Raw genomic sequence first — 14,112 nt, forward strand, 5'->3', positions numbered from 1 at the left:
AGAAAAAGGAGAACCGAATAAATAATCTTATAAAAGAATCGATAAACGAGTTTATAAATAAGCCAATAAACGATATTATAAACAAGATGATAAACAAACTTATAAATAAGACAATAAATGAGTTTATTCGTGAACATAAACGACTCAAATACACTTCTATTCACGTTTGTTTGTTTGTTTATTAGATAAATATAAACTTTTTATTTATACTCGTTTATTTAAATGCATAAAATATATAAATAAACATTACATTAATATAAAATAATTATACACCCCTATTATCGACTTAAGCAATCCACCTGATGAAGAGGGAGATGGGCCGACCTTGATACTTATTGAATCGAAAAGCACAGCATGAACAAAGGAACCTGTAGATTAATGGGCTAAACTACATGACCCAAATGGGTCCAATTCCAAAACACGTTAATTTTGTATTTTTTTAATTTGTGCTTTTCGAAGAGATGCAGCCAGATGTAATTTCATATCAATACAAATATCCAATTCCCATGCCTTACAGCGCTCTCTCCTTTTCGTTCTCCAAACCCTTTGGTTCGCTAAAATGTTTACGGAGGAATTGAAATCTGTAAAGTAATTAAAATCTGAATCTGAAACATATTTGGTTGGTAGAAAATTGAATTGAAATCCAATTTCATATTCTGTTTGGTTCGCAGACATGTCAGATGAATTTGATTTCAGTAATATAAAATGACATAATTGACCTTCTTATTTTTTACTTAATTTTAGTTTGTTTTATATAACTTACATGTAGTAATATATTATAAATATTTTAAAAATATTAAAATTTTATTTTATTAATTAATTATTCATTTAAATAAATTATAAAAATTATAAGTTAAAATCATTCTAATTAGGGATGGTCATGAGTCGGATTTTTGGTCCACCCGACATGACCCGATAACAAGAGAACCTCCACCCGAGACCCGACCCAACCAAAATAAAGTTTCACCCGACCCGACCCGAATATATGAATTAGAAACCTGATCCGACCCGACCCAAAATAATAAAAAAAATATTTTTATTTAATAAAAACAGTGACTTAATTGAAAAAAATTATATATAGATGAGTATTATTGTAATTATTTATAAATATATAAGGTAAAATTATATATTTTTTTCGGGTCAGATATTTTTCACACTAAACTCGACCCCGACCCGAATATCACACTTAAAAAAGCCTAACCCAAATATCAAACTTAAAAAACTAAACCAAAACTCAAACTATTTATAAAAAATCCAACTTAAATATCAAAAAATTAATAAGAATAATATGATCAAATTTCACATTATCTGTTCAAAAGTATTTCAATTCCATCGTTTTATGGATGATACCTTAAACCAGGGAAAGTGTAACGTTCCAATTTCTTTCCCCGTGACCATCCTCTCAAGAGAATCAAATCAAAAATCAAAATCGATTTTCTCTGATATCAACGGCCCATACGACATTACGAGAAACGAAACAACTCTCGGTAGCATCTTCGACTGAGTTTTTGATCGAGTTACAAATATGGCTTTCCGCAACCAGAACCGACCCCCTCGCAGCCCCACCAATGTAACCGATTTTTCATCCCTTATTTTAGCTCCTTCAATTTTATTTTGAATGTTTCAATCTGTTAGTTTTAATTATTAATACAAGAGGAAGGAACTTGGAGATGAAGCCCCGTTAGACAAACGGAGAAGGTTTGGAGCAGTAGGTAGAGGAGTGGGATCCACAGCAACTGGGCAAACCCGACGAGCCTTTTCCACTGTTAACAATCTCCAAGGAGATACAACAGCATCTAACGCTGAGGAATGTCATGAATTCACTAAAGAAGATTGAAGCAATACTGAATGAGAGGCCAAAAGCTAAAAAGTTCGATTTCAAGGTAGAATTATTATTGTAACTAATTTTGTTGTTTGTTTACAAATTTAATTTTGTCACTTATTTGTACTTTTTGGTGTAGGCTAAATATGAACACGCGGCTGAACATAATAAAAGGCTTAAGCTTTGTGTCAAATGGTTTCAACAGTGTGATGATAATCATGTACTTGATAAAGAGAAGCTTAAGAATTCATTAGAATCTGCTGAGAAAAAATGCACTGATACAGGTAATTTACTTCCGCCTAAAATTAATTTGCATTGCTGTGGTTTATGTTAATTAAATTTTGATTCTGCAGAGTTAGAGAAGAAAAACAAGGAGGAAGAACTGAATGCAATTATTTCCGAGTTAAGGGACAATAATGCGTCCTTACAGGAAAAGCTTTCCAAGGAAGTGTCTGAAAAGATGGTATGATATCAATCTTAAAAATATGTTGTGCATATATGCTCTTCTTTGATGGTTCTTTAATATACTTGTTTGGTTTTAATTACTAGGATGCTATTAACCGCCATAGAAGTGAAATTGAATCTAGGGTTACTGCTGAAAAGTCAGTTGCTACTTTGACAGAAGAGCTTCAAAAAGCTCAGCAGGATATAGCTGCTTCCAATGAGAGGGTATTATATATTGAATTTGTCGCTATTATTAAATTAGTATCTATTTGCGGGTTGACATTTATTGTATTCTGCAGGCTACCCCACTTGACAATACACAAGCGATTACAAGAGTACATCCTCAGTCTGCAACAGTACAATTCCAAATTAATCTCTGACCTTGAAACAGTCCGTGAGTCACTCAAACGTGTAGAAAATGAGAAATTGACAATAGTGGAGAATCTTAGCACTTTAATGGGCCATTATAGTTCGTTGCAAGAGCAATTAACCTTGTCAAGGGTATGATTTTTGTTTCAGCCTGTTGTAGTACTTTTCTTAACTAATACCATTTCAATAGATTTGAATCCTTTCATTGTTATTGTTTTCAGGCTTCTCAAGATGATGCTGTTAGTCAAAAGGAAACATTAGTTAATGAAGTTAAATGCCTAAGAGGGGAACTACAACAAGTGAGGGATGATCGTGAATGTCAAGTGTCAAAAGTGCAACCCTTACCTGCTGAAATAGAGAAATTTAAAGAAAGTGCTGGAAGGTCGTTTGCAGAATTAGATAACATGATTATAAAATCAAAATCCTTGGAGGTTGCTTGACTTTTTCCCCCTTCCAAGTAGTAATTCCATTTTGGCGAGCTTTACTACATTCTAGATTTCATTTGCAGGAGACATGCTCTTCTCAGCGGGAGCATATAAGAATACTGGAGATTCAGCTTGCAGCTGCAAATGAAAAGCTGAAGGTACCAAAAATGCCTTAATTGAAGACTGTTTTCTGTAATACTTTTTTCGCAAAAGATATCAGCAATCATCAATCTGTTTGTTGATGCCATAGTTTTTTCATTCTTTTCCCATCTCCAGATGACTGATTTATCAGCTTCAGAAACAATGGTGTCATATTTAGAACAAAAAAGAATCATACAAGAATTTGAGGAAAAAGCTGCATAATACTATTTTGGTACTGCTACTTCATTGCCCTTTCTTTGTTCATTATAATCATGTAATGATACTAAGTTATATTTAATTGCAGAAACTGAAAGGTAACATCCGAATTTTTTGTCAGGTACGTCCTTTAGTACCGGATGATGGTGCAAAAGAAGGTGTAGTGGTCTCTTATCCAACATCAACAGAATCGCTTGGCCGTGACGTTGACTTGATACAGAATGGTATGAGCGTATGCGTTCTTTCTTTGCTACTCAATTTCTGTTCAGTATCAAAAGCATCACCCTTTTTTATGTATATCTTACTGTCAACAGGGCAAAAGTATCCATTCACATTTGATACAATCCTGAGGCTTCATAGCTAGATGTTTTTGTGGAGATATCCCAATTGGCACAGAATGCCCTTGATGGATACAAGGTGATTTAGCTATTTTATACTCTTATTTTTGTAAATGTAAGCAAATACTTTTATCCTTTGAAGCTGAGTCTTGCCGTATCTGTTCTGATATTTGAATTATAAAATTGTCAGTGATTGTCTATCCCTCGTTGATTGCTATCTGATTTACATAATTGCTCTTTGAAATAAATATGAATTCATAGGCTGTTTGGTGGTTTGGTTTGTTTTCAGGTTTGTATATTTGCTTATGGACAGACAGGTTCAAGTAAGACTTACACCATGATGGGAAGGCCAGAAGCCTTAGAGCAAAAGGGGTTGATACCTCGTTCATTGGAGCAGATATTTCAAAGTAGCCGTCTCTGCAAGCACAAGGATGGAAATACAAAATGCAGGTGATTTAATATTTTATTTTGATTTTGATTTCTACTTGTTACGATGGCTAATCATGGTTTTAAATCACCCCTTTCTAAAAAAATTTAGGCTTCAATGTTGGAAATATACAACGATACTATCCGTGATTTGTTGTCAACCAATCGATCAATAGGTTCTGATCCTACACGTCCAGAAAGTGCGGTTTCTAGAAAGCAGTACACAATTAAACATGGCGCAAATGGTAATACATATGTCAGTGATCTGACCATTTGTCACAACCCCTTTTTAAAAATAAATAATTAAATATTATAAATTTATTTAATAAATTTAGGGACCAAATTATAAAGTTTCAAAATTGCAACCTAGTTTAGAATCTGGGGAAGTTCAGGGACTTAACCTTGGATTTTTCCTTTTTCTGTCGGCGAACATAAAAATAATAAAAATGCAGTTGGTGGCCTGTGGGGTTCGAATCCTTATCCCTAACATGGTCACCCATGCCATAACCGTTTAGGTTAGGTTACTATTGGTGATTTTTTTAGGTAAATATATATATGTTATTGTTTAAGGTCGGGTTAAACCCCCCAATTTCCCCAAAATCCCAATTTTTCCAAATCTCTATCCTTTAACTGCCTCGCCCCCCATCACCAATCTACCATCGTCCGGTCACCATTGAGAGCGTCGTCACCTCCCTTAGACTCCCCATCGACCGGCGACCAAGACCCGAGCACCATTGCATCGAGTAACGATGCCAGTTGTCGCGAATCGACGCTCGAACGTGCTACAAATACACGCCCCCAACACTCGGATTTTCATCGATTCCCGTCGATCCGACCGACCGTTCATTACACCGCTGCTTCCATTAGCCTTGTCGGCGTCATGCGAACAAAACCTGATCGGTTTTGCTCCTCGTCGTAGCGTCGCCATTGATTGTCGTTGAGGTAAGTTGTCGAACGCACTTTTAACGTGATTTTTCTGGCTTATTTTTTGTTGATGTGGGTAGATTTAAAGGCGTAATTGTTCAGGGAAAAATCGATCGCCTAAAACCACTCATGTCATCGTCATATGAGCCGCCAAGCGTCGGCAGTGCGCGTGGGACTCTTCTACTAGTCCAGGAGTCTTCTGGAACCGGTCCAGTCAGACCGAATCGACTCGATTTGACTCAAATCGAACAAAGTCAACGACTGACCGTTGACCTGTCCGTTAACTTTGACCAGAGTTTACTTTGACTTTTACCGTGTTAATTTTGACTTTGACAAAAAAGTCAAATTTTCTGAAGTCATTTTATGTTTTTGACGTTCTGAGTCTGAATTCGAAGTTCGATTTGTCAAATTCGAACATGGTAACTTGTTTTTCACTTATTAACCTCCCTATTCAATCTGTTTTTCTCAATTAAGCTGTTTTTGTTGTAATTTCTGTTGATATGTATTCGAGATATTTTTGGACGTTTAATTTCTGTTGGTATTGGCTAATGCATGCATGAATATATTTGGTCACACGTATGTAGTTAATCATCTCTAAACTCGATTCAAATACAATAAAAAGAATGTCAATTAATAAGACTCGAATGACTCTATCAGAAATTAGAAGTCTGGTAATAAATAATTCCAAGTTCAATGATTAATCAGTGCAACGATTAACCGTATAAACCTTAAATTCTGATTATCCCTTTAAAAGTTGTAATACTAAAAATACCTGGATAAGATATTACAAAATTGTCCTTGAGATGTAAAAAATGACATGAAATTGCTCTTGTTAGTGGATTTGGCATGAGAATTGGTTTTCCACCTGATAAAATTACTGATTTACTTGTTAATTTCATGATTTGTTCGGAGAATCATTGATAATCAGTTCATGACCTCCGTAAAGGCTCAAAACCTAGGATTCTCAATTTTTGAGCAGGTACTGAAAGACTAACACTATGGAAGTACTTCTTATGTTTAAATTGTCAGAAATGACTGAAATAAATGACAAGTCTGAATTAAATGAAAAAACTGGACGAAAGGAAAGGACAGAAATACCCTTGAACTGTAAAATGACCAAAATACCCCTGAATTGAGAAATAACCTAAAATACCCCCAAACCTTGGAATGACTGAATACCCTTAAGATTTGGAATGGATAATCTACCTCGAATACCAGAATGATCTAAATACCCTCATGACCTGGATTAAGCAAATACTTTTGGATAAATTCTGAAGATACCGATGAAGCTTTAAATGCTGTAACGCCCCTGAGGTTTTTAGAGTACGACCAAAAGTAGGTCAATCATCCCTAATACTATTACAATACGGGAAGTAAATAAATTCTGCTTAAATACCTGTTCGTCTCCTCAGATCACTCCAAAGAGGGTTCTAAAGGTGATCAGTTCAATTATGCAGTAATACATGTTCGTCTCCTTTTTGGGAATTGTACAGTGCGATTGGAATTGGAAACCTATTAAGATGCTTGAAATCCGCAAATTCTGTAAATCGCTGCATACCTTTATTAAATTTATTTATCAAATTTCTCAAGAATTAAATGGCTAAAATGCCCTTATAAGCCTGATTGATGGAATCACTTTAGGAATGTTTGAATCCTAAATAACTTTTGATGTAATAATTTTGGAATACCTTGTTGATATATCTGAATATTATATGATCTTGATAAATTACTTCTTTAATGACTGATGAATTCACTAGCTATCAAATCCCTTTTTTATGAGGATCTCGTTTATGAAATTCAATCAGTTTGCAGAAGTTTTGTGTTTCCCCTTCTTGATAATTGCTAAGTACTTCCGAAAAATAACTTGATCCTCTAGTATGTTCCTTATGTGCCATATAATTGTTTTACTTGTTTTAAAATGTGATTTTTCAAAAATTTGGATTTACTAATGTATTGATTTACTGTTTATGAACTATGGCTACATGATATGTGTTCTCTTGTTTCCTGTTTTTACTGGAAAATATAATCGTTTCTAATTTATAGATGATGGAATCTACTATTTACTGTATGAACCAATTATTATGATACTGCCCTGGGTAGGATTCTAGAGTATGTAGGTTCAGCTTCAATCAAGTTGGTAATTCCTCATGCAGGTTCAACACCAATCAAGCTAGTAATTCCTTATGGACCAAGGCAACCCTTGGGTGGGCTCCAAGGCCTAATAGGCCTAGTGATTAGACCTTATGGACCCTAAGGTGCTCCCTTAGGTGGCTTCTTTGCTGTGTGCATTAGGTAAGTTCTTATGGGCCTGAGGGCACACCCCTCAGGTGGGCACCTATGCTTCGGCTAAGGTAAGACCTTATTGTCCCAAGGTGCTCCCTTAGGTTGACACCTATACCCAATAGGCCTAGGGTAAGTCCTTATGGATATAGTTCTTGGGAACTGCATATCGGTGTTCGATTAGTGGGTATTACTGTGGTTTTAAAATATGTTTTAAACTACTAATGTTTTTAAAGGATCTATACACATCTATCTGTTTTGTTGGAACACACTAGACTCCTCAATTCAATCTTCTGAATCTGTCTCTCCCTGAATACTTCCATCAGATCGTAAATTCCTATTTGTAACTGAAGACTCAGCTAATGGAATCTGAATTCACCGTTATAATCTGATGATGTCTGTTCTGCTAAGGAAGTTATGTTTTACCATATACCTGATGACCTATTGCATTCATCTGGTAGTTTTGTATCACTGAGCTTTCCAAAGTTTACACTGTTACTTATCATTTCAGGTTAAAGAGTTTGATCCTGTACTTTTACCGACTTTAGTAAAGGAGTTCCACCGGCGTTGCTTGCAGAGTACGGTCCATGTAATTAAGGGGCATATAGTTTGTGTTCTGCTTTTATATTCGAGTCTGAAACTTGTGTTACTACTGAATTGGATTTTATTTTAATATATAAATGACTTTCTGAACTTGTATTTTATATATATAAATTATTTTACGTTTTAAATAGATTAACAAAAATTTTAAAGTTTTTCTGGATTTTTACCGTGGGTCGCTCCTGTGGCCCTAATGTGACACCTCGGATCGGATCGGGTCACCTGCATTGGTCCGAGGGTGTTACACCATTCTCGATGTTAGCACCATAACAGAGATTTCCTCGCTTTTAAGGCAGGTTGCTCAAAGCAGGTAAAATTGCTTAGATTCCTAAGATTTATGTCAATGTTGTACAGATTATTCTTGCATCATGCATCTACCTAAGTTTGATGAAGTTTCTAAGTGTAAGTTGGTATTATAATTGTTCCTGAAATTTCCAATCGAAGCATTTTTTAAGGAAATACTTGGGTCTTTTAAATTAGTTAATATTGAAAACTATGAAATGTTTTGTGAATGATGAGGTAGTTGTCTAGTGTGGGTGCAACAAAATTTAAAAGCAAAAAAAAAAAAAAAACCTTGTCTCTGATGTACAATTCCTCATGAGTTTTCTTCTCAATGCCAATGTTATAGAACAATTTGGGGATATTAAAGGGGTTGTAATTCTGTTTTCTAGGTCTATGGGTAGAACTCAGATGAATGAACAATCTTCTATAAGTCACATGGTTTTCACATTAAGGATCTCGGGTTTGAATGAGGTAAATATACTTCCTCTGAGAGCTTTTTTTATTGTCGAGTCTCTTGATGACCCTCTTTCATATCGAGACTGACATTTCTTTACTTTAATTTGTTAGGGCACTGAGCAACAAGTACAGGGTGTCTTGAACCTCATTGATCTTGCAGGAAGTGAATGACTGTCAAAGAGTTGTGCGATCGGGGATCGGTTGAAGGAGACTCAGGTATTTAATGCTCTACTGGATTTGTCTATTCCATAAATTGTTGTTTAAAATTATTATACTGATGTATTCCCGGGCAAACTAGGCTATTAACAAGAGCTTATCACGTTTGAGTGATGTGATATTTGCCTTGGCCAAAAAGGAGTATCATGTACCATTTAGGAATTCCAAGCTGACATATCTTCTCCGGGTAAAGTGCTCTTGAATAATTTGTCCTCTTTCATGCGTTGTTTGGTTGATGCTAACTCCATGTTTGCTGATATCAAATTTTGACAAACATCTCGTTTTCCAATACATCACATGCGGCCTAAATGGTATTATAGCATTAGTTCTTCTGTTGTATCATTTTGTATCAAATACATCCTTGTCTTGGTGGAGATTCGAAAACCCTCATGTTTGTCAATGTATCACCAAATCCATATTCCGTGGGTGAGTCTCTATGCTCCCTCCGCTTTGCTGCAATAGTGAATGCTTGCGAAATCGGAGTTCCCCGCCATCAGATGACATTGCGGGCAGCTGATTCTCGGTTGAGCTGTGGCTAAACTGATGTTATGATTATTATCAAATTCTCTGTAAAAGCGATGACTACATTTTGTAATTGAGCTTGGGTTTTTGTATCATCTGTAGAGCTTCTGCTTGAGCTGCCACTACTAATCATCCGTGTTCTTAGATTAACGGGTCTTACGATAGAGGAAAAAAATGTAACTCCCTCATTGTTGTATGGTAAAAGTTCATCATTTGATGAATACATAAACAAATGAATTCTATGTTTTATCAAAGTTACACCGTTTATTGAAATTGTCGAGATTGAAAAGTCTAGTAAGTTTAGAGGGTTCCTTTTGTCTTTTCATTTGAGATTCCTCTTACAATTTTGATGAAGATAACGAGGGCCTGTCGTAGTCTAAAGGACAAGGCATCGAAAGAGAATTGACCAGGGAAGTGAAAGACAAGGAAGGAAAATAAACCATTGCAACTCTATGATCTCTTGATACATACAAATCCCGATAGAACTGTTCATTATGTCTTCTTCCTGACATTTTGAAACACTTTGCAATTTATTTTGCTTGATCTGGTGAAGGTGTGCTAGACTGATAGGATCAACTTCAGAAAGATATGTTTAGGGTTTAAGTTATAGAGTTTAAAATATGTGCTAAGCCCTGGTGAATCCAATAGATTAGGGGGTTAAAAACCATTGCGAATTTCTGCACATGTTTGAATTCTGTTGCCATAAAAAAAAACCCCAGACAATATAATTATGTTATATGGCACTTGATGTGAGTGGATTATCGAGGAGGTGGCAACGAGGACGGAGATCAAGGCAATGCCTTGACACGGTTTTGATTTCAGGTATTAAATCAGAACCTAATGTTATGGATTTGTAAAACTGATCAAAAAATTTCTTTTCGAAACTAAGTGATCAAAATTAAATAAAGTTTAAAATAAAAGTCATCAATATTATAATTTATTTAATACGAATTAAATGATTTTCACGGTTAAAAAATTTGTTATCTTCTGAGCCCTTAAATTAGATCATTGCAAATGATAAAAGCACAAGTATTCGTTATTAAAAAAATTGAAATTCTTTATGTAGACACCCGTTATATATATTTTATTATTATTAATTATTATTAACTATTATTATTATTATTATTAATTTTACATATTACACTTTTGCAGGCTTAGAAGCCCAATTCAGATTACAAAGGCCCAATCCCGGAGCCCAACAACCCAAACCAGAAGCCCACTGGAACCCAAATCACTGGCCCAATCCAGTAGATAACCTAAACCCTAAACTTGATTCACCCTAGGGTTTTGAAACCCTAAAAGTTATCATCCAACAGCCAACCACTGCCGCCGTTTGGCCTTCAATTTCCCAGCCGCTCAAGCCGACTGCTTCCCTCACCGCCGCTGTCATCGGAGCTGTGAGGAGTCCATCCATCAAACAGTGACCGGTTCCTGTAAAAAAACAGTAACCAAATCAAAGAACAGTGGCATAAACTTACCCCAAATCTAAAAACCCATTAAAATAACACCCAAAAATCCCGAAAAATCTGGATTTTATTCACCCAAATCAGAGAAATCAAATCCTATCTACCTAGATATCATCATCATCTCACCAGAAATCCAGATGGAAGCAAACATAAAAGAGAAAAGAAGAGTAATCCGTGGGGGGAGAGGAAAAAGAAAAAAAAAACCAAGCAAAGAGAAAGAGAAAAAGACGGAAAGGTCTTACCTTCCGAGCTATCACCGTCGTGAGCTTCACTGGACCAAACCCCTTTTGTTTCGAAGGTAAAGATTTAGTTGTTTTAGTTTGGTTGTGGGAAAAGGGGCTCTGTTTCTATGTGGTTTTTAGGAAAGTAGAGGAGAAAGAAAGAGAGGAGGGGCTTTTATGGCGTTTAACCCCGTGGCCACGTTCGCGGTGGCCGGGGCTTTGGTTTGCCACATACGACGGCGTGAGGGTTGTAGCAGAGAACTCTCTCTTTTGTTTGTGATATTTGCTGAAAGAAGAGCAAATGAAATGGTTAAAGGGAGAGATGAAACCTATTTGGGTTTTAATCAATACGACACCATTAAGGGTTAAAGGGAGGTCTACGGTTTCATATTTAGGGTTAATATCAGAATAGGTCACCGTAATTCTGTAATCTCACGCGTTTTTTTTTTCATTTTGGGGTAAATTACATTTTAAATCCCTTTAGCTTTGTAATGTTTGTAATATGATCCTTAATGAAATTTCATCTTTCTATTTTGAGCTCTTTATTTATTTCTTGTTTCGTTTAATCCTATATGATTAGTATTATATTTTCTAAGTGTTTAGATTTTGGTTGCTTGTTTTGTATAGTGTTCGTTTTAGTCCTCATTTAATGTTTTGTGTAATTATTTGATTTTGAGCCTTAGAGTTTAGATTGCTTCATTCCAGTCCTTATTTCATGTGTTTCTTATTTTTTACGTCATTTAATTTCGTGCATATTATTTTGTAGATCTCCATTTTAATCTTATTGGTATTGGTTTTATTTGATTCTAGTGCATGTTTCTTTTCTGAAATTTATTATCAGGTCCTTGTTCTTTCTCATCATGGTTGTATAATCTTAAGGCTGATTATTTCTTTAGATCTGGTCAACATGATGTAATATTTATTTTATATATATATATATATATATATATATATATATATATATATATATATATATATTCCCTTATATTTTCTACAACTCACGCATAGTACTTTGTGTAAATCATTATTTATAGATAACGTATATATATATACTAAATATGTTTTATTTGTGTTATATTATGCGCATATTTATTATCTATTTCAATTTATATTCTTATTTTATAATCTCTTTACATGTTTAAATATGTATTAGCTATTAATTTTACTCATTTATGTGTTGTTTTCGAATGTATTTCAAGAACACTATTTGTAGAATGGGCGTGGAGAGTATCACTTGATCGAAGTGGTACAATCGAATACGACGTTCAAAACAAGAATGATAAAAAAAATGCAAATTCTTCCTTTTACAAGCTTATAGAAATTATTTTTATTGTTATTCTATTTTTTATTTGATGTTCATATTGTTTAATATTTAAATTTTAATCTTTATTATTATTTCTTCATTGAATCTTAATATGAGTGATGTATGTTTTGGAAAAATAAAATGCATTTTGTCAATTTTCGATATTATTTTTTTTTAATTTAAAGAGAAAATATTCTTTACAAGTAAGAAATAGACGAGGTAGCTTTCCCGACGGAGGATTGCAAATCTCGGGATTTCTTGTCAAGAAAAGGTTTTTTCTTTTATTTTAACTAATATTCAATAAATAGATCATAATTTATTTATTATTCTATTTTATAATTTATTGTATTAGTGGTTTTTATGTTAATATTAACGATACATGTTTTAGATAAATTAAGCATATTTTATTTTCTACTCATGTCGATATTATTTGGTGGTAATTCAAAGATAGAATATACTTTATAGATAAGAAATAGATGAGATAGCTTTCCCGTTGGAGGATTGCAAATCTTGAGATTTCTTACCAAGTGAAGTATTTCTATTATTTTAACAAATATTCAATAAATAGATCATATTTTTACTTCTGATTCAAACTTTAAGTTCTACCATTTATGACGATATATAAGCGACTAAGTACCGATTGTGGGCGTTGTGGATGTTTATCTTTTCCACAGACGTAACCGACTTCCGAACCCCTAAATTTTCTTCTGATAACGCAGACTTGTATTTGTATAAAAAATGATTTTCCTTAAAATTGTTTTTTAAATTAAAAACGTTTTTTAGGTATTCGACCTACCTAACCCAAAGGTCGATGGCGACTCATTTTCAATTTAATTTTAATTAATCCATAATCTCTAATTTTTTAAATTAAAGTCATAATCGTTTTTTAAAAATAATATTTAATTGTTTTACAAAAAAAATGGTTATGATAGCTTGGCGACTCTGCTGGGGACTCTAGAGAGTCAGGCTGTCGGTCGCTTATATATGGTCGTTAGGGTGGAAATTAAGTTCGAATCTTTAGTTAAACTATGATCTATGTATTGATTTTATTTATTATTTTATACTAACATTAATTGTTTTCATTTTTTTCCAGATTTTCTTAGTTCTCGTTGGGTTTTATTTTTTTTATTTTTTCCATGTTTTTTTGAGTCAAAGGTTTGTTTGTTTCTCCTCACACACATCACTTTCATTGGCATAACATGATCTCTAGACATGAGCTTCGATCCAAATTAGTTAGGGTGATTGCTTTACTCTCGTAAGAATTTATTTTTCGTATGAGTTTTAGCAAAAACCATGGGATACATACCTTATACCTTCGTAGGAATTTATTCCTCGTATGGGTATAAGGCAGTGAATCCCTCGAATTGAACTCGTTCCGTTTGAAACCTGTAATGGGTGAGGATGAGGGTTTGGCAGCCCAAGGGGGCACTAACATCAAGGACAATTCGAGTCCCTTTTTCCTGTTAGAGCCGAAACCATGCATAGCCGAAACCATGCATATAATGAACCATAGAACGGTCACACTAGGTAGAGTCATACTGAACCTCTGTCCGTCAATAGGTACCCAAAATAGGCGTACACAATGGAGAAATACTCTAACCTTTTTATTTTTATTTTATTTATTTTTTTGAGTGTGTAGAATAAATTTATTCTTTTAAAGC

At 34.3% G+C, this 14,112-nt stretch overlaps 1 pseudogene; it reads left to right on the forward strand.

Moving 5' to 3' along the window:
- Positions 1-1,384: 1,384 nt before the first annotated feature.
- Positions 1,385-9,715, forward strand: LOC120190785 (annotated as a pseudogene).
- The last annotated feature ends 4,397 nt before the right edge of the window (positions 9,716-14,112 follow it).

The sequence above is a fragment of the Hibiscus syriacus genome, unplaced genomic scaffold (genome assembly GCF_006381635.1).
Source record: "Hibiscus syriacus cultivar Baekdansim isolate YM2019G1 unplaced genomic scaffold, ASM638163v2 tig00116962_pilon, whole genome shotgun sequence".
Lineage (NCBI taxonomy): Eukaryota > Viridiplantae > Streptophyta > Magnoliopsida > Malvales > Malvaceae > Hibiscus > Hibiscus syriacus.